Here is a 19,869-nt window from a genome sequence, read left to right on the forward strand (position 1 = left end):
CATCCCATCTCAATCATCAACTACCGATTTTTTGCACCAGGACTTTCCACAGAGACGCTTGGAAAGTGGATGCTCTGTCATTCAGTTGGAGGAACCTCTCGGGATATGCCTTTCCACCACTTCCTCTTCTTCCACGGGTTTTATTGAAGATAACACAGGACAAGCCCAGGATGATAATCTCGATGGCTCCAAATTGGCCTCGGCAGTTTTGGCATCCAACTCTAAAAAACCTATGCCTGGAGCCCCCTTGGGTTTTGCCTCAGTCTCTGAACCTTCTGTCCCAACACCAGGGTCAGGTTCTACACTCTCATGTCAGAACTCTCAGCCTGGCAGCCTGGTTAATCCAGGGCCTTTGATTTCTCTACCTAAGCAGGTTATGGATGTCATTTCAGAAGCCAGACGTCCTAGCACTAGACAATCTTATGCAGGAAAATGGAAAATATTTTGTTCCTGGATGCAGGCTCAGGATTCTGATCCTCTTCTTCCTAACATTACTTTAATTTTACTTTACCTGGCAGATCTCTTACATAAGGGTCTCTCTTTCTCTTCCATTAAGATACATGCTTCTGCTATTTCTGCTCATTATAATACGGACCCTCCCATCTTTTCCCACCAGCTTATGAGACAGTTTCTCAGAGGGGCTAAGAATTTAAGACCTCCTAGATCTCCTCCCATTCCTGCTTGGGATCTCAACTATGTTTTGGAAAAGCTAACCCTGCCTCCTTTTGAGCCTGCTGCCTCTTCTGACATCAAGTTTTTATCTTGGAAGACAGCTATCCTGTTAGCCCTAACCTCTGCCAGGAGAGTTTCAGAGTTGCAAGCTCTCATGGCTGTGGAACCTTATATTATTTTCCATCAAGACAGGGTGTCTTTAAGGACTAATCCTACTTTCATGCCTAAGGTGGTTTCCAAAGTGGCTTTAAATCAAACTATCCACTTGCCAACTTTTTTCCCCTCTCCTCAAAATAAAGGGGAAATGATCTTACATTCCTTGGATGTACACACACAATTACGTTTTTACCTGAATAGAACCAAGGACTTCAGGAAATCTGAACAATTGTTTGTTTCTTATGCTTCAAGTTCCCAAGGAAAAGCCATTTCTAAACAGACCATTTCTAGATAGATTGCTCATGGAATCAGATTTTGTTATTCTCACCATGGAAAGCAAATCCCAGGGAATATATGGACTCATTCCACCAGAGCTGCTGCCACTTCTGCGGCCTTCCTCAGGGGAGTTCCTACCAAGGACATTTTGGAAGCTGCAACTTGGAGTTCAGTGCATACTTTTTCTAAGCACTACAATCTACCTCTCTACTCTGTCTAGGGCAGGCTTTGCCTCTGCAGTCTTGCAGGGCCTTTTAGCCGCCCCTTCCTCTTTATAACCACCTCCCTTTCTTTCAGCTTTGGGATTCTACCCTACAGTCATGACTGCAACAGTGAAACAAGATGAACATAGTACAGTTGTGTACACCTACCATAAATGTAGATGTTCGAGTGTCTTCACTGTTGCAGTCTGGGTTTCCCTCCCTCCTGTCCCCTCTTATTTTTACCTTTGTGTTTTTCCTTTTTTCACCATTCTTATGAGGTGTATTTGCAAAGGTTATGGGACCTTTTTCATTTTGGGACTCCTGACATCTGGGGCAAGAAAAACTGGAGAAGATGGCGTCGGCTGTCAGCTTTATACTCCAGGCACTCTGATGTCAGGGAGCATGGTTGAACAGCCGACGCCGGACCCAGACTTTGGGATTCTGGCCGACCGAGGGCTGCCTGCCGGCAGGGGAGAACCCTACAGTCATGACTGCAACAGTGAAGACACTCGAACATCTACATTTATGGTAGGTGTACACAACTGTACTTTGTGAGAGACTTGGGAACACAAGTTGACTGTAGACTAAACTTTGACCAGCATGTGTCTATGGTGGTAAAGAAAGCATTCTACATTGTGCACCTCATTAGCAAACACATTGCCTCAAGAGCGAAAGAGGTCATAGCACCCCTGTACTTGACCCTCATCAGGCCAATAATTGAGTACAATGCTCCCTTTTATATGTACCTTACCAGGCACCTGCAGCAACTTGAGAGACCTCAGAAATTTTTAACCAAGAAAATTCAGGGTCTTCAGCACATGTCATACATTGACAGACTGAAGTCACTGTCACTATACTCAGTAACATACAGACTACTTAGAGGAAACTTGTGCCTGGACTACAGAGCAATCTCGGATCCAAGCCTAATGAAAATGCTGCACATTTGCAAGTCAAATGGGACAAGGGTCACCCACTCCAGTGACCTTAACCTGGCCTGCGACATAAACAGGACCTGCTGGAGAGACAGAAATGTCTCTCAGAGATTGCCCCTTCTCTGCAATAGGTTACCAGTTCACATCAAACAAAGCCCCTGTATGACCCAGTTTAAGCATAGCCTGGATGACTGTATGGGAAACCATAAATTCTTGCCAGGGATTTCATCTATGACCATGCTAGATATGGGCAGTCGTTGCTAACTACGATCTCTAGTTTAGGCAAGATCCTTTATATTAAGTTTCTGTAGTGTTATATTGGGTACACATGGCTAAGCTTATAAAGACCTTGGGGTCAATAACCCAGTAACCACCTATGAAAAATTTGAGTAGAAGCTTGGATAGTGAGTACTTGACACTGATGAGAATGTAACCTGGTATGTTGTCTGGTCCCATGGAAGTATAACTTTTATTCTTTGACAGGGATTTTAAGACTTATTCCAAAGTGATGCTATGGCAAGCTGTCTCCCCTCCATCTGCTTACCAGAGGAAATTAGATTTTCAGTATTTAAAGGGCTACTGGAGGCAGTGGTTTGGGCAGATGGGCTAAAGTTGGCACTAAATTTGTTTGCTAATATATTGGCATTGTCCTTGGGATTAGAATGTGGTATTATTCTGGATCCACTCAGTGCATCGTTTGACATTATTCCATAATTTCCTGATATGACCAAACAGATATTTGTAGTTTCCTTTTGTCTTTGTTGGAATCATATGCTAATACTTTGTTTTTATTTTCTAACAGTGCTCTAACAGTGCTCTTAAGTTCCTTGCTGATATGTTTCAATGTGGTCGATTTGCTTACAACCTTTAATGTTTTTTTGTTTTTTTTTGCTTTTGTTATACAGTTTATTATAACAAAAGAAAAGTTACAACAGAGCATTTCATTCCTGGATTTACTATTACATTTAGACTGGACAGGTAATGATTTTTCTATGCAGCTGTTTAGGTACTGGTAAAAGTTGAAGATGAATGTAGCAGCCCTCTCAGCTGGATCAATTTGAGGGGGTTGTTGGGAATTTTTCCTAGGTCTTCTACAAGCCGAAATAGGTTTGTTCTGGAAAAGTCCCTAAAGGTGATCTCATTCAGAATTTTGGTAACCAGGTATGAGGAGGTGTGGGGTTGGCTACAGGTGAGAGCTAGAACGTTAAGGACCACATTGTACAGGTGACAGCTAGAATGGCAAGGACCACATTGTACAGGTGACAGCTAGAATGTTAAGGATCACATCATACAGGTGAGCACTAGAATGGCAAGGACCACATTGTACAGGTGACAGCTAGAATGTTAAGGATCACATCATACAGGTGAGCACTAGAATGGCAAGGACCACATTGTACAGGTGACAGCTAGAACGTTAAGGACCACATTGTACAGGTAACAGCTAGAATGGTAAGGACCATGTTGTACAGGTGACAGCTAGAATGGTAAGGACCACATTGTACAGGTGACAGCTAGAATGGTAAGGACCACATTGTACAGGTGACAGCTAGAATGGTAAGGACCACATTGTACAGGTGACAGCTGGAATGGTAAGGATCACTTTGTACAGGTGGCAGCTAGAAAGTTAAGGACCGCATCAATCATACAGGTGAGTGCTAGAATGGCAAGGACCACATCAAGGATATTACTGCCTCTAGTGAATAGTTTCATAAATTTGCTGCAGTGCATTGGTATTAACATGTCTAGGAAATGCTGAGCATATACATTTTTAGAGTTGTGTCACAGTCAGTTTATGGGTAATTGATGTACCCTAGAAGGCAGATGTTTTGTGTGATCCTTGATGGTGTTGAGGTAATATTTGTGTTCTGCACAAGTCACAGATGGGGATCTATAGCTAGCAGTTAAGTAGTAGTTGGATTTGTTAAAGGTAATTTAGTTCTCTAAGAGCTTCAAATTAGAGTCATGGGTAATTTGACATCAAGTGATGGCGTATGCTTGATAAATACAGATACTTTTCCACAGTTACTGAAATGCCTGAAGGCCTGATGTGTGCTAAACTGTGGTACAGAGCGAATCCTGGCATTGCATCGAAACCAAGCATCAGTAACATCACAAATATGAATTTGTTCAAGTTGGAGGAGGTCCTCAAGTTTTGACATCTTTCTGTTTAGAGTCCTAGTGTGGAGTTTTGCCATCTTGCTATTGTCTAAATTTGAGTTTAAGTTTACTGTGTTGACATGTCCACTGGGGCAGCAAAAGCCTTAGCCAGTATGTGGAAGCTGTAATATGAGATGCTTAAACCATCTGTGATTAATCAGAAAGTCTTATTGATCATGTAATCCCAGGTTGACACATACTGGATCCATTAGAATGACACCAGTTACTTATCTAGTTGTTAAATCTAATTATATTGTCTTGGTATCTAGGCATCATTCTGTGTGAAGGCAAGCCATTACTCAAGACCATTGGTTTTAATGCCTCTAACACATACATAGTAAACTCCAGCTTATTTCTCTTCTCCATGCATGATGTTCTTCATGTTTCACTGTTGCAGTCATTACATTTGGGTAATCTGCTGGCAGGTTGCCCTCAGTCGGCCTAAAGTCTTGGGTCCTGCGTCGGTTGCTGTCCCTTCTTCCATGACATCAGGTTGTCAGGGGTACAAAATATGTAGCAGATGCCATTACATCAGTCTTTTTTGCCGTGCTGTGCCCGAAGCAGAAGCAGTTCGCAAGTGCCGGTTGACCGACTGCTGAAATTTTCGTTTTTGAGTTTCAGATCCGAAGTCTTCAACTAAAAAGCTAAGTACCCCATTGGAGAAACTTTTTCTTGCTCCTTACCGATGTCAGTAAAAGTTAATAATTGCATTACGTGTGGGAAGCAAATACCTCATAAGGATTTCCATTTGTACTGTATTCCTTGCCTAGGCCCTGACCACGATGTACCTTGCTGTCGGTTCTGTGCTTTATTTGATCAAAGCACTATCAAACGTTGGTACATTTTTGCTTCTAAATATTTTGGCTCACGCTTTAATTATCCAGAAATGTCGTCGGTTAGCAATCTGACTACCGCAATACCTAAAAAACACAAAGAAAAAGTCAGAGACAGGCCGTTGAGGTCCAAAACTGCCAACGACGCTTCTCCTAAGCCAGTCACCAGTTCACCGGTACTCAGTGAGGTGCTTTCGCAACCCTTGATACCTGCTACTTCTGATTCACAGGCCTCTACTGAGACCCATTTGGAGTCCGGTATGCCGCAAGATGCTTCAATTATGGAACCCGTGGATGTCTCTACCTTGGATGGGTCCGGAGCCGCTGTGCAGGCACCGGCTTCTAAGGGTGTTTTCAGACCTACAGATTTGTATATTAGACCGACGCCATCTTCAAAACTAAGGCCAAAATCTCAACCTATGTCTAAAATGCCGACGCCTAGGCCACATGTGTAGGCCCCTATGCCTAAAAACAAAATGGCTGAAGATTTAATTACTCTGATCAGGGGTAGCCAACCCCCCCCCCCCTTCTAAGAGGCCTTGGCAAGATATTGACTATGAATCTTCTAAACAGGATTCTATTTCTTCTGACTATTCTAATGAACAGGAATTGTCTATACCTACTTATGAGGACTCTGATGCAGAAGATTCCATTCCTTCTGCTTCTCCCCCTGAGGATTTTTCTTTTGTGGAAACTTTACATACCTTAAGGGAACATTTCTACTGGGAAAGTCAGGATTTTTCTGAATCTAAAAAGAGACTTAGTTCATAGGTTCATAGGTTGGTACTAGGCTATCAGCTTTTTTTCTGCTTTCTCAGCATAGGCCTTTGGCTATACCTCCTGTTCTAGACATTGTTGAGGATGTTTTTTCAGAATCTAGTATGGCTCCTGATTCTCTGCCTCTGGCTCCTTGTAAACCAGACAGGTACTACAGGGTTCCTGACTCCCACAAATTCCTTTTCAAAAATCCTGTTGCGGATCCTGAAACCATTTCTCAGGGTCCCAAGGGCATTAAGGCTTCTACTGCTAAAAATCCTGCCCCTTCTGATAGAGATTCCAGAGCGCTGGATAGATGGGGTAAGAAGGTTTACACTTCTGCAACCTTGGCAATCAGGGCTTTAAACTGTCAATTTCATATGCTAAAATAGCAGCATATCATGGGACTGCTTAAACAGAAAATGTTGTTGATTTCTGACTGTGTGGAAAATAAAGATTTACAGGATCTATTGCATTCAGCTGAACAAGTTGGGAAACATACTTTGCAATGTGGTTTTGATTCTTTGGAGTCCTCTTGCAGGGCTGCTGTAACTGGGTCTGTGCTAAGAAGGCATGATTGGCTCAAAGACAAACTCTGCCTGATCATGTTAAAGCAAAATTGTTGGATGCTCCTTTACAACAGGACCATCTTCTTTGGTAATAAGGCTGAAGAAGTTCTAAAAGAAGTTGTACTTCTCTGAAGTACAGGCCAACACTAAAAGACTCTGGCTAACAAAGTTTGCAGATGACTGCAAACTGGGAGCCATTATTGAATCCCCAAATGATGTGGATATTCTACAAAAAGGCCTTACAGAAACAGATGCTTGGTGCCAGAGCCATGGGCCCAAGCTTAATGCCAAGAAATGTATAGTTTCCCCTTTGGAAAAAAACATGTACCCATGAATTACCACATAGGTGGCAGGATGCTAAACATCGAAAGTGTGATGAGAGACTTAGGGACACAGGTGGACAGTGGTTTCACTTTCGATAACCACATCACCACAACAGTCAGGAAATCCTTCCATGTGGCACACCTCATCACTAAGGGCTTTTCATCCAGAAAAAAGGAGGTCATTGTCCCACTGTACTCATCCCTCATTAGACCCATTATAGAGTATAATGCCCCGTTTGGTATGTACCTCACAAGACATCTGCAATAGCTGGAAAGGCCACAGAAATACCTCACTAAAAGAATCACAAGCCTGAAGCAGATGCCATATGCTGACCGTCTAAAAAAACTCTAGCTATACTCTGTGGCATATCATGTACTCAAAGGCGATCTCTGCTTAACATACAAGGCCAGGTCAAACCCTGAGCTGTTGGATATGCTCCACTTAAAGAAATCCCAATCCCTCAGAGCCACATGCACCAGGGATCTAAACCTTGTCATCACAATGAACAAAACATGATGGAGGGATAGGTTCCTGACCCAGAGACTCCCCATACTCTGGAATAGACTGCCCATACATGTCAAGCAGAGCGCCTCATTGGCCCTCTTCCAAAGGAACCTTGATGATTGGATGGGAGATAGGAAATTCACCCTGGGGATCTTGTCAGTCGCCCTGCTAGACAGGGGCCCAGGGAAGTAAATATTGTGGGAAGAAATATCCAGGGAATTGTTATGGCTAGGCTTGCATAGGCCCTAGGGCTGATAGCCTAGTACCAACCTGTGAACCTATGAACGTATGAAAAAAGATGGAAGATAAAGCTAAATCTATGCAAACTGCAAAAGATTTCTTACAAGTGCAACCTCCAATATTTAGTAGGCACTGGCCTACTAAGAACTGGTCCTTTCCAGTTCCTTCGAGAGACACTCAAATCCGGACACTCCAAAGGCACCAGGTTTCAGTCCCAAGGGACTTTCAGAACAAAATAATGGGGTGCCTCTTCTTCCAAATCTGGAAACAACAAGACACCTCCCTATGGTAAGCAGTCTCAGTGACTTTCTTTTACACTTACGAAGCACTTACCTTTTAGCTGCCCCTTTGGGGAAAAAACTGGCTCTTCATGCAAAAAACTGGCAACTTATAACCCAGGACAAATGGGTTTTAAATATAGTATCCCAGGGATACAGATTTCATTTCAACACATTGCCAATTCCAAACGGATGGCCAGACCTGCCCCCAAATCAGTGGGCAGAGGCCCAGAAACAAGTACTTTCCCTCATGAACATGGGGGCTATTCAACTAGTACCAGAAGAGGAAAAGGGACAAGGTTTCTATTCAAGACTTTTCCTGGTACCCAGAAAAGACAAATCATGGCGTCCAATTCTGGACTTATCTACTCTAAACATCTTTCTGGACATCCCAAAATTCAAGATGCTGACTCTTCACCAGTTACTTCCTATGCTAGGCAAAGATGCCTGTTTGGCAACTCTAGATTTAAAAGAGGCTTACCTGCATATCCCAGTCAGGGAATCTTGCAGAAGATACCTCCACTTCAAAGCAGGCTACTTGCTTTACCAGTTCTCTGCACTGCCCTTTGGCTTATCTACTGCACCCAGGGTCTTTACAAAGTGCCTGGCTCCAGTAATTGCATTTTGCAGGCAAAGAAATATTCAAATATATCCATACCTGGACGATTGTCTAATTCAGGCAGAAAACAAGGACATTCTTCTAAAACATCTGGCATTTGTAAAAATGGTTCTAACTTGTCTAGGGTACACTATAAATGAAAATAAATCACAACTGGTACCCTCTCAAAAAATTACATTCCTGGGTGCAAGCTTGAATACAACTGCCCAGATGGCTTTCCTTACGCCAGAGAAGCAAATTCATTTGGTGACTTACTTCAAACAGGTGGCCTCAAAAACCCTGCTTTCTGCAAGGCAAATACTGCAAGCCTTGGGGTTCATGGCCTCCTGCATTCTTCTAATTCCATATGCAAGACTGCATATGAGGAAACTTCAGTGGTATTTAAAAAGTCTACGGAGTCAGCATTGTCACAGCCTGGAAACGATGATTCCCATCATACCTTGCCTGTGCCTAGAGTTCCTATGGTGGGCAGAGGCCTGCCACCAGAACAAGGGACTGTCATTCACACCACCCCCTGCCACCCAAACCCTAACTACAGACGCATCAGACTACGCATGGGGTGCTCATCTGGCAGGGAAGTGCATTCAGGGAAAATGGAGCCCAGATCAAATGCACTTTCACATAAATCAAAAAGAAATGCTAGCTGTACAGAATGCACTGACAGCCTTCAAGGACTACCTTCATCCAGGACAATTACTGATAAAGACAGACAACACCACAGTTATGTGGTACATAAACAAGCAGGGGGGTACACACTCCTACCCCCTTTGCAGACTAGCCATGGCATTGTGGAACACGGCCTTGAGCTATCAAGTACAACTACAAGCTCAATTCCTGCCAGGAAAGCTGAATACTCTGGCAGATGAACTAAGCAGAAATCTTATGGACCCACACAAATGGAAACTGGAACCATGGATTTTCAACATGTTGGCATACAAATGGGGGAGTCCAGACATAGATCTTTTTGCCTCACCCCAGAACTATCAGTTGGACAAATTTTGCACAAGAACTCATCACAAAAAAGCCTGGAAAGTGGATGCTCTGTCCTTCAACTGGAAAAACATATCAGTGTATGCCTTTCCCCCTCTGCCTCTGCTCTCCAAAGTTCTACTAAAAGGACAAACCAGAAATGATTTTGATTGCTCCAGACTGGCCTCGCCAACACTGGTACCCACTCCTACGCAGTGTGTCACACATTCCACCGTGGCACCTGCCTCAGACACCTTACTTACTGTCTCAGCAGAACAACCAAACTCTGCACACTCAGCTCCAAACTTTGAATCTTGCAGCATAGCTAATCACCTAAATTCACCCTTAGCATCCCTCAGCAAACCTGTGATGGATGTCATTTTGGAGTACTAGAAAATCTTATGCTGACAAATGGAAAAGATTCTGTGCCCGGAATCATTCTCAAGGGATAAGCACATAAGTGCCCAACATTCCTCAGATTTTGCAATACTTAACTGAGATGCTTCACAAGGGCCTGTCCTTTTCTTCCATAAAAAATCCATGCCGCAGCCATTTCAGCTCATTACAACACAGAACTTCCCCTCTTCTTTCATCCTCTGCTGAAGCAGTATCTCAGAGGGGCCAAAAACTTAAGACCACCCAGGAGAGCTCCAACCCCTGCCTGAGACATTAATTTTGTATTGGAGAAACTCATTCTCCCTGCTTTCAAGCCAGCCGCTACTGCAGACTTTTCTCTCCTGGAAAACAGCTTTCCTTTTAGCAGTCACTTCAGCTAGAAGGATTTCCGAGTTACAGACTCTTATGGCAGTGGAGCCTTTCATCATTTTTCATGTGGACAGGGTATCTCTCAGGACCGACCCATCCTTCATGCCTAAGGTGGTATCCAGTGTGGCTCTTAATCAGACCATTCATTTGCCAACTTTCTTTCCCAATCTATACAAGGGGGATTGGATTCTGCATTCATTGGATGTACACAGACAACTTAGATTTTACTTAAACAGGACAAAATCTCAAAGAAAATCTGAACAACTGCTGGTAGTGTTTGCTGCATGGGCAGAGGGAAAGGCAATTTCAAAAGCAAACCATTTCCAAATGGATAAGCCATTGTATTTGTTTGTGCTATAAGCACCATGGAAAAACTATCCCCCAGGGGAACAGATCCCATTCCACCAGGGCTGCATCTACTTCAACAGCCTTTCTCAGAGGTGTTCCTACCAGGGACATTCTAGAAGCTGCTACCTGGAGCTCAGTTCATACTTTCACCAAACATTACCATTTACCACTTTTCTCTAAATCCAGAGCTGGCTTTGCCACTGCTGTCCTGCAGGGCCTTATAGCTGGTCCTAATGCATTATAATTCCCTCCACCCAACCATAGCTTTGGGAATCTACCCAAATGTAATGACTGCAACAGTGAAGCACGAAGAACATATTACAGTTGTGTACACTTACCATAAATGTAGATGTTCGAGTGTATTCACTGTTGCAGTCCTGGTTACCCTCCCTCCAGCCCCCTATTTGTCTCTGGCTATACCTCTGATTTCTTTTACTATGCTTTAAAGCCCTTTTGGTGTATTTGCTTTTGGTTGGAGGTATATTTTTTTGTGTCTTTAATTTTATTTGCTCCCCATTTGTGGGGCACCTGACATCTGAGGCAAGAAAAACTGATGTAAAGGCATCGGCTGCATGTTTTGTATCCCTGACGACCTGATGTCATGGAAGAAGGGACAGCAACTGACACAGGACCCTAGACTTTGTTAATCAGGCCAACTGAGGGCAACCTGCCAGCAGATTACCCAAATGTAATGACTGCAACAGTGAATACACTCGAACATCTACAGTTATGGTAAGTGTACACAACTGTACTTTCCTCTGGGTGGAGTTCCACAGGCCGTTTAATATAGTATGCGCCTCACTAGGTTATAATCATATGTGTTTGGTTTAAGGAATCTTGGGGCTCTTCTGACATCATCAATCTTGGCAGCAGACTGGCAGTTTATCATTACTTTGGTTTGTCCAGTCTGATAATTGTGGAATCTGATTAACTATAGAGTCACCTATGGCTAAACATTCCTCTGTGTAGAAGCATAGTTAGTGGGCCTTATCAGCTTTGGCCTGCTTTCCTGGTGATTCTTGGGTAATCTGTGTGGATTTGCAATATGTGTGAGTAGAGAGGGCGTAGGTGTTTTGTGTGCTGAATGCTGCGGTATTTTACACAGGAGGCTTTGGGAAAGTTTTCTTAGGTGGTGTTTTGTGTGCTGAATGCTGCGGTATTTTACACAGGAGGCTTTGGGAAAGTTTTCTTTCATGGCCTTAGATGGAATAGTCTCATCTTGTTATTTTATCCAAAGTCAGCATTATTAAAATGAATATCCTTCCCAGATTATCATTTCAATTTAATGTACCAAATGTTAAAATTCAAATTAAACTTTTGAAAGATATCAGTGCAGTGGTGCAGTGGTTAATGTCTCTTCACAGCAAGAGGTTCTCCAGTTTGATTCACGGTTGTGGTGCCTTCTGTGTGGACTGTGTGTGGAGTCTGCATGTCCTCCCTGTGTTCGGTTGGATTTCCTCCGGGTGCTCCGGTTTCCTCCCACATTCCAAAGACATGCGTCTGGAGCATTTCTCCCCGAGCCTTCACTGAAAATACACTTTGTCTTAGTCGGACTTTCCTGGTCAACAAATATTAAATAAATAAATAGTCTATCAAAGTTTCTTTGGTCTCCAAAATCAATCATGATCAGTTCTCAAAAACTGATGCACCCTAAAAATATCAGTGGCTTAGCCCTAGCAGACGTTTAAGACTTATTATGATATCATAAACTCAGATAAGCTTATTGCAATGTAAGAATTTAATCCAACTCAAAATAAATGGAATTCTTTATGGGTGAAATTGCGGTCTAACTTTGTATGTAAGTACCATTGTAATCTCAGAGTTTTACCTGCATATAATTAAAATATTTCCAGATCTGATGGTTATGCTTGATTTAAAAGAATCAATGATGTTATTTCAACCAATTAGTCTCAATTCTAACCTAAAATTAAAAAAAGAACCTAATAACTCTTTCTAAATACAGCTTTACTTAAGGATAAAACTGTTTTCAACTTCCTCAATTACAATAAACTTTCACTTGATAACATAAGAGCCGCATTTAACCTACCAAAAAGCTATTTATCATTTTGAGACAAATAAAATAACTTGTTTCAAAGCTTTTGGATGATCCAGAAATCAGTGAATATAATATAAATGTATGGAAACAGTTATGGTCAGCATTTACCTTAAAAAAAAATCAAATGTATATAAATTAATTCGATTTATTAAACATCAAAATTCTATTGTCTATTCTAAATACTGGACTAAATTAAATCATTCAATCACACATAATCAAAAAGTCCAGTCGACCCAATCATCACTAAAATTATCTTTCAGAAAACATTTATATATACTCAATTAATGTTAATAAATAATGCTTATCTGATCTGCGATGGACTCGGTAACATTTTCCTGCATCATCTGCTCATTGTTCGGTGTGTAAATATCGAAGAGCTGACTTACTGCATGTTTTCTGGAGGTGTAAATGCTCTTATAAACTTTGGGGTTCCCTTAAAATCAGGCTAGAGAAAATGAGATGTGAGAAATTTACCTTATCCTGGGAATTTGTGCTATTGTATATAGCTTCTTCTGGTTTATCATAACTAGCTGTGCATGTACTAATTACCCTTTTCCCACTGATCAGACTCTGTGTTACTCAAAATTGGCTTGACAGAACAAAAATGTCATGGGATGGATTTAAACAAACTGCAATAAATTGTATATCAGCACACAAGTTAATGTCTAATCAAAATTAACATTCCTATTGCAAACAATACTGGGAAAATTTATATAACCACATTTTATAATCACATTTCATGCATTTTTATCTTAGAATACACAAAAGAAACTAACTGAATGAGCGAACAATAATACATTTTCACCAGATTACCCTGTATTTTAATTGAATGACATATTGTTGTTAATATTGTGTCTATTGCCTTGTCTGAAAACGTAAACAGGCATTTAGTACTTTTGTACATAGTGTTATAGATATACATATTGTATGTTCTGTTTGTTTTGTACAATTAATGGATGCAGTGAACAAGTCCATCTTTTAAAAATCTAAATAAAGATATTGGAAAAAAAAAGTTTTGTTCATGAACTCTGCATATGTTATGGGCCCTAGTGGTATCTTGTAACTGATGTGGTATTATGGGCGTATGATACTTACCAATAGTAGACTGGTACAAAATATTTACTTTAATGTTTCTTCCATATTTATATCTCTTGCAGGTTGTAAAATCAGTTGGTAGAAGCAATGAACAGTTGGCAAGCATAAGACAGTTGCTACACTGCCTTAGAACACCTGATGTGATCAGACTGACTACAGATTGAGTGAAAGTGTGCTGTTGAGCTAAGCTGCGAAAAGATAGAGTAGTGTGAGATAAGATCATGAAAAATTTGAAGAAAATTTATCTAAGGATATTAAGCACAACAGGAAACCATTTTATAGACACGCAAAATGTGGAAGGAGTAAAAACATGCAAATTGATTAACTGTATGTAGATTTAAAAAATGTATTACCAGACACAACAGAATGTAAATTTATTTACAAAATCCTATGCAGAGCAGTTTGATTGCATAAAGGGGGTGATAAATTCTTGTAGTGACATCCAGGTAACCTGAAATACTTAAATAAAATTAGGTTATATGCTGAAAAAGAACTATGCAAACTGGATCCCAACAAAGCACAGGGAGGAGATGGAGTTAGTAATAATGACCTGAGAATGTCTTAGCAAGAACTTACAGTACCATTATGTCTGTCATTTACTAGGTCATATAAATGAGAGATTCCTATAGAGATATGCACTTATTAAACCTGTCTTTAAGGGAAAAGGGAGTAGGACAAACCCAGAGTCACACAGACCCTTAAGTCTACTTTCATGTTGTGGAAAAATAATGGAGAAGGTAATACTGGATAAGTTATTGTCAGAATTGGATAGGTTGGAACTCAAAACCATATATCAACATGCACATGTTGAAAACTGATTTATTACCACTGGTAACTTGGTGTTCTATGACATTATGAATGACAAATTGTATTGTGATGTAATTTATATTGATTTAACTTCAGCATTAGACAGGGTCATACACAAAACACTGATCGGTAAATTAGAACAACACGGTATTGATGTACTCTTGATAAGATGGATAGCTGTATGACTTACAAATAGGACATGGCAAGTATCATACAGCAGTTAGACAGGTGAAAGTATCAGTTACAGTCAGGGTGTCCCACAGGGCTCTGTCCTAGGCCCATACCTGTTTAGACTGTATCTTTCAGATCTTTTTCATCTGAGGTGGTCTACAGTCTGTATGCAAATGACCTGGAATTGGATAAACTGATTACATGTGTTACAGATAAATCGGCAAAAAAAATGACTAAATTGACCATTTTGACACAGGAGAATAATATACTGATAAATACATTAAAAATGTAGTATATGAGATGTAGGACACATAAATTGAAAGGTGAATATTTAATACAGCACACAGTGATTGAAACTGTAGACTCATTTAAGGACCTGCGTATATGAGATGATTAGAAAAACTCAAAGCTGAATCTAATCAGCCTTTTGGTTAATGTCATTTATAGAACTGTAGGTTGTATAAAAAAATGTATAAAGTCTATGAAGTCAGAAATGATGAAGTCATCGTTTGTTAGTGAAATATGACCCAAACTTGAGTATGGAATAACAGTATGGAAACCTTATGAGAAAACCGTCATGACTAAGTAAGAAAGTTACAGTGGAAATAAACCAAGGCCGTCCATGGATGTGAACATTTAAGTTATTATGAAAGGCTAAAATATCTGAACTTGTACAGTGTATCAGATAGATATTTAAGAGGAGATCTTAATACAGGTAAATAGGGCATCTAGAGACAACTACCTCTGGGAATGTTGGGGGTTATCGAAAAATGTTAGAGAATCAGACAACCTATGTAGAAGATTCTATAGGAATGAGTGTACTAATTGGTTCTCTGACAGAGCAGCTGATGCTTGGAACAGACTACCAAATTACATTAAAGCAAGTACTAGTTTAGATATTTTTAAGCACCACCTGGGCACTTATTATAGAAACAACTGTTTTGGTATATTGGCAGACTAGAAGGGCATTAATGCCAGTACATGAAATATTTGTATGTATGTATGTATATGCAGGACTGGTTAAAGTACTCAGGGTTTGGAGAGAGACTACTGCTGGAGACCCTGAAAGTTTATGGGTGAAGTGTTTAGGATAATACCCTGGCAATGGGATAGATGTTAACTAACATAGTAGCACATAGTGAAAAGATGTAATTAGGCCATATCATACAAACTACTTACAATTTGATTTGCAGAGTTACAATTCCTAACACTGTACAGGTCACTCGTACACACTGTAGAACAGTCACTATGTACTGTACATTGCAGGCTTAGTTTATACCACACAATGAAGAAGTAACACTTACACTTAGCTACTGATAGCATAGAGCTAAATTTTAGGGTCACCGGTGCTGGGCACTGAACATAACAGCTAGGCTCATTTACTTCAGAAAAGCCACCATTCCTTCAACAGAACTGCTAGATTTATACAACTAATTTGATAGCGTTATGAGCATTTGCACTATACAGGGTATTTGCGCACACCGCAGAGCAGTCGCTCAGTACCGGCTGCAATAACTATTACCTGTGAAAGTGAAGCAGCCACTAAGCTGCAACACTAAACACGACAGTAGTGCATCCAGTACAGCAGTTTTTAGGCAGTGGTCCCTAAATAATATACCAACTAAGACAGTACAGTGGCCACTGGAAACTGGAGACAGTAACTACAGCCTGTAAAAGCATAGCAGTCACTAGGCAGTAACACAGAAAGTACCCACCAGGGCAATTTCTAAGTACTTTTCCCTTATCATGCAGTCAACTAAGAGACAACACTGGGTACACTAGCAAGATTAAAGCTAAATTTCAGTTTAAACCCTGCACTGGGTTACGCATACAGTAAGACTAGAAGGGTTTACACACTGCAAAAAGTACGAGAGAAAGTAAGCAAGGTTAGCCAGAATGAGAAACAGCAGGGATTTCTTCTGTTGGCCACTAGCAGGGCCACTACTAGTAATGGCCTCATCGCAGCTTTGTGCAGCTAGGAATCAGTGTCGCTTTGTTCCTTCTCACACTAAGAGCAAAATGGCAGCACTAATCCTTAGCTGGTTCCTGGGAAGCCATTGCAGGCTCTTTGATTATCAACAGTCTCATCCAAGATTTTGAAACAGTCTTTAGGCTTGGTGTAGGCCTTTCTTCTAGATATACTGGGCAACATAGCAGAGCACCGAGCTGCACAAAGTTCCAAAATTCAAATTGAAAAGGTTCCCACCAAAGCAGCAACCAGACCAATCAGGAAAGTCCCCCCATACTGCCCAGTCATAGACATCTAGGAATCAGCATCCCTCTTGTCCATCTCTTACCAAGAGCAAAGCAGTAGCACTATGCCTACGCTGGCTCATAAGAAGCAGTTTTCAGGCTGTCCAGTGATTGGTGGTCTCTAGGAAAACTAAGAAACAATGCCCCCTCTATTCCTTCACACCTGGAGCTAAACAGAAACAGTAATCCAAGGCTGATTGTTGAGAGACAGCTGTCGTTCTCTCCAACAATTGACAGTCTCACCTCACATGTTGCAGATTTTAGAAGTAAACTGGAAAAAGGTTGGAAAATATGAAACAGACAGTGACCCAAGTTTTATGATCTTCTAGTGCCTACCAGTATGTGCTGAGATGGGGAAGAGCTTCTAAAGTCAAATTTACATTAGATCCAGGCAACTCAAGAGCCACTGGGGTGTAAGGTACAATGGAAGCAAGGTGGGTGGGAAAAATTAAAAATTGTTGCAGAATATGGACAGCTTCCAAAACTTATATTTTTCTGTTGTGCTTAATTTAAATTAAAATGCTACATCTCAGCTCCTCCCACAAATCGGCTACATGAAATCCTTCTGCAGACAAGAATTTACCACAGTTGTTTGTTTACTGACGCTAACCAAGAAATTTTTAACCTCCAAGAAAAAAAAAACAACTTTAGAATAAAACAACAACCTTAAAGTAAGACGCACTTCAGTAAAACATGAGCAAAAGGCAAGAAATGGACATACTCTCGAGTGGAAAGGGTCTGCATGCACATGACGTGCATTAATTGAGTTCTAGCGGTTTCAGAGTTCAAGTGCAAGTCTGTGGCAGTTCAGCCCATTTGAAACTTCCAGAGACATTACTCTGGTTAAAGAGCTCAGCTGACCAGTTTCTGACCGTTTGTTTGCCTTGGAAGAACCCCTCTACTTGGGATATGAATGCTACAACTGACTACATGCCTCAGCTTCTTCAGTGCCTGCTGTTACAGCAGCTGTAAATGTCTAGTTTTGAAAAATGCTGTTCTCAGTGACCATCAGTTTTTTTTCGGCAAGATCTCAAGGCTTCAGGCCCTACTTTGGCCATATTTTGTCTTTTTCAGCAGTAAAGAATCCCAATCAACCCTCGTCTCTTGCTGAAACTGATGCCAGAGTTGTCCTTAAACTGCTCCTTTCATTTTCTTAATTTGTTCTGAAAATTCGAAAACAAAAGGTCTTTTACACTCTGGATGTGAAGGGTGCATGAGTTGTCTTCATTACTCCTGGGAGATGAAGGTGTTTCAGTTGTTAAGCAAGATGTGTGGCAGTTTACCTTGCATTAAACGGTAGTTCTGTCAATGTTGGCTGCACCTGAAGCATGCCTGGTCCATGAGCTTGCTTCACAAATGTCACTCTTGTCTGTGCACTGACTGCCTGGCATTACGACATGCAATATAATTAAAGGAATAACTTTTCCTTTGGTGCCTTGATGTTCCAAGATGTGCCCATATGGGCTTTCTCCTTCTCTACCTCTGTCATCCAGTTACGGTTGTTTTCTACTGTTTGTGATTCTTAGAAGTGTGTAATTACTTCAGGACAGCTCCTGTTGTCAAGTAATAGTGTCGGATGATCTGTTATACGGCCTTATTTTTTTGTCCTTCCATCATCTCCTTGTTTGAATGGCCTCTTTATTCAGTAGCTGCTGATGGCTTTTCCTATAAGCCAGGAATTTATGCATGTTTTATCTGAACTTTGTACATTGTACATTTTTTCCTGTCTTCCAGGTTGTGCTTTCTCAGTGAATTGCTGGAAATGAGTGGAGCTGTCTCTGTCCATTTTGTCATAGCCTTCGGTGTGGTAGTGTGTAATGCATTGCTACCAGATCTTGCACTGGTGGTAGACGTGTGCAACTCACAACTCTCCACTGCAGAATGCTCCCACAACAAGCCCGTTTGGTATTAGACTGCCCTTATCCATCCCATGGTCAGTAGTTCTTTCTATATAACCCCTAATGAAAATAACTAGGCTCATACCATAGATAATTTGAGGGGACCATGCATGGGATAAAGCATTTAGGAGCTGCCTCTGTCATTAGTAGTACAGGGGGCAGTCCTGGGGTAAATTTTCTGTTTTCCATCCGTAGATCCAAGTTGCATTTGAATATGGACAGAGAATGTTGTAGACCGGGGTATCCTCATTGAGGTATACCTTTCCCTTCAAACCGTTCAGTTAGTGTTGCAGAAGAGGTTTAGATCCCTAGTGTGAGTAATTCTGATGCCATTTGAGTTGCTGATATACAGTAAATCTGTCAGTACTGGGAGGAACGATGCCTTGTATGCCAGACACTGGTCACCTGTTAGCAGTCTGTAGGATACCGACTCGAGTATAGTGATAAAGCTTTGGGTTAGTTCATGCAGGACATATTGTTAATGCTTTGTATCCTTTCAGTACGTTATCTCTCTGGGTATTCCAGGTGCTGCCTGTGTCTGGGCAGGTACATGCCAGGGGGTATTATATTTAGTGACCGGCCTAATGAGGGCCGAGTAAAGGAGGACAATGGTACCCCTAGATCTAGACACAGCCCCTTTGTTTTTAAGCTGTGCAGTATAGAAAGTTTGGTCACTGCCCACGTAAGATCCCAAATCCTGAAATGTGGGACAACTCATAGGGACATATTGTCAATGTGGAAGTTCCCCCATGGTAGATGACTTCCCAAAGGATATGATAATGTATTTTTTGGCATTTAGTTTCAGTCTATGATTTTGGCATCAGTTATTTATTTGGGGCAATCCTTCCTAGAGGATGGTTAAGTCATTTGGGGATTCAAGTAACTGCTCCTAGCTTGCAGTCCTCTGTAAACTTAATCAGACAGTGCCCCTTGTTATTGGCTTTTATTTCAGAAAAGAAGATGCCAAACAGGAGAGGTCCCAGCACAG

The 19,869-nt window shown here is 41.2% G+C and overlaps 1 protein-coding gene across 1 annotated transcript in view; it reads left to right on the forward strand.

The window, feature by feature from the left end:
- PNPO (pyridoxamine 5'-phosphate oxidase) overlaps positions 1-19,869 on the forward strand; it is a 321,841-nt gene that overhangs the window by 298,821 nt on the left and 3,151 nt on the right. The gene's annotated exons all lie outside the window — the stretch shown is intronic.

This window comes from Protopterus annectens, chromosome 13.part0 (genome assembly GCF_019279795.1).
Source record: "Protopterus annectens isolate FY-2018-M chromosome 13.part0, PAN1.0, whole genome shotgun sequence".
Taxonomy (NCBI): Eukaryota; Metazoa; Chordata; order Ceratodontiformes; family Protopteridae; genus Protopterus; species Protopterus annectens.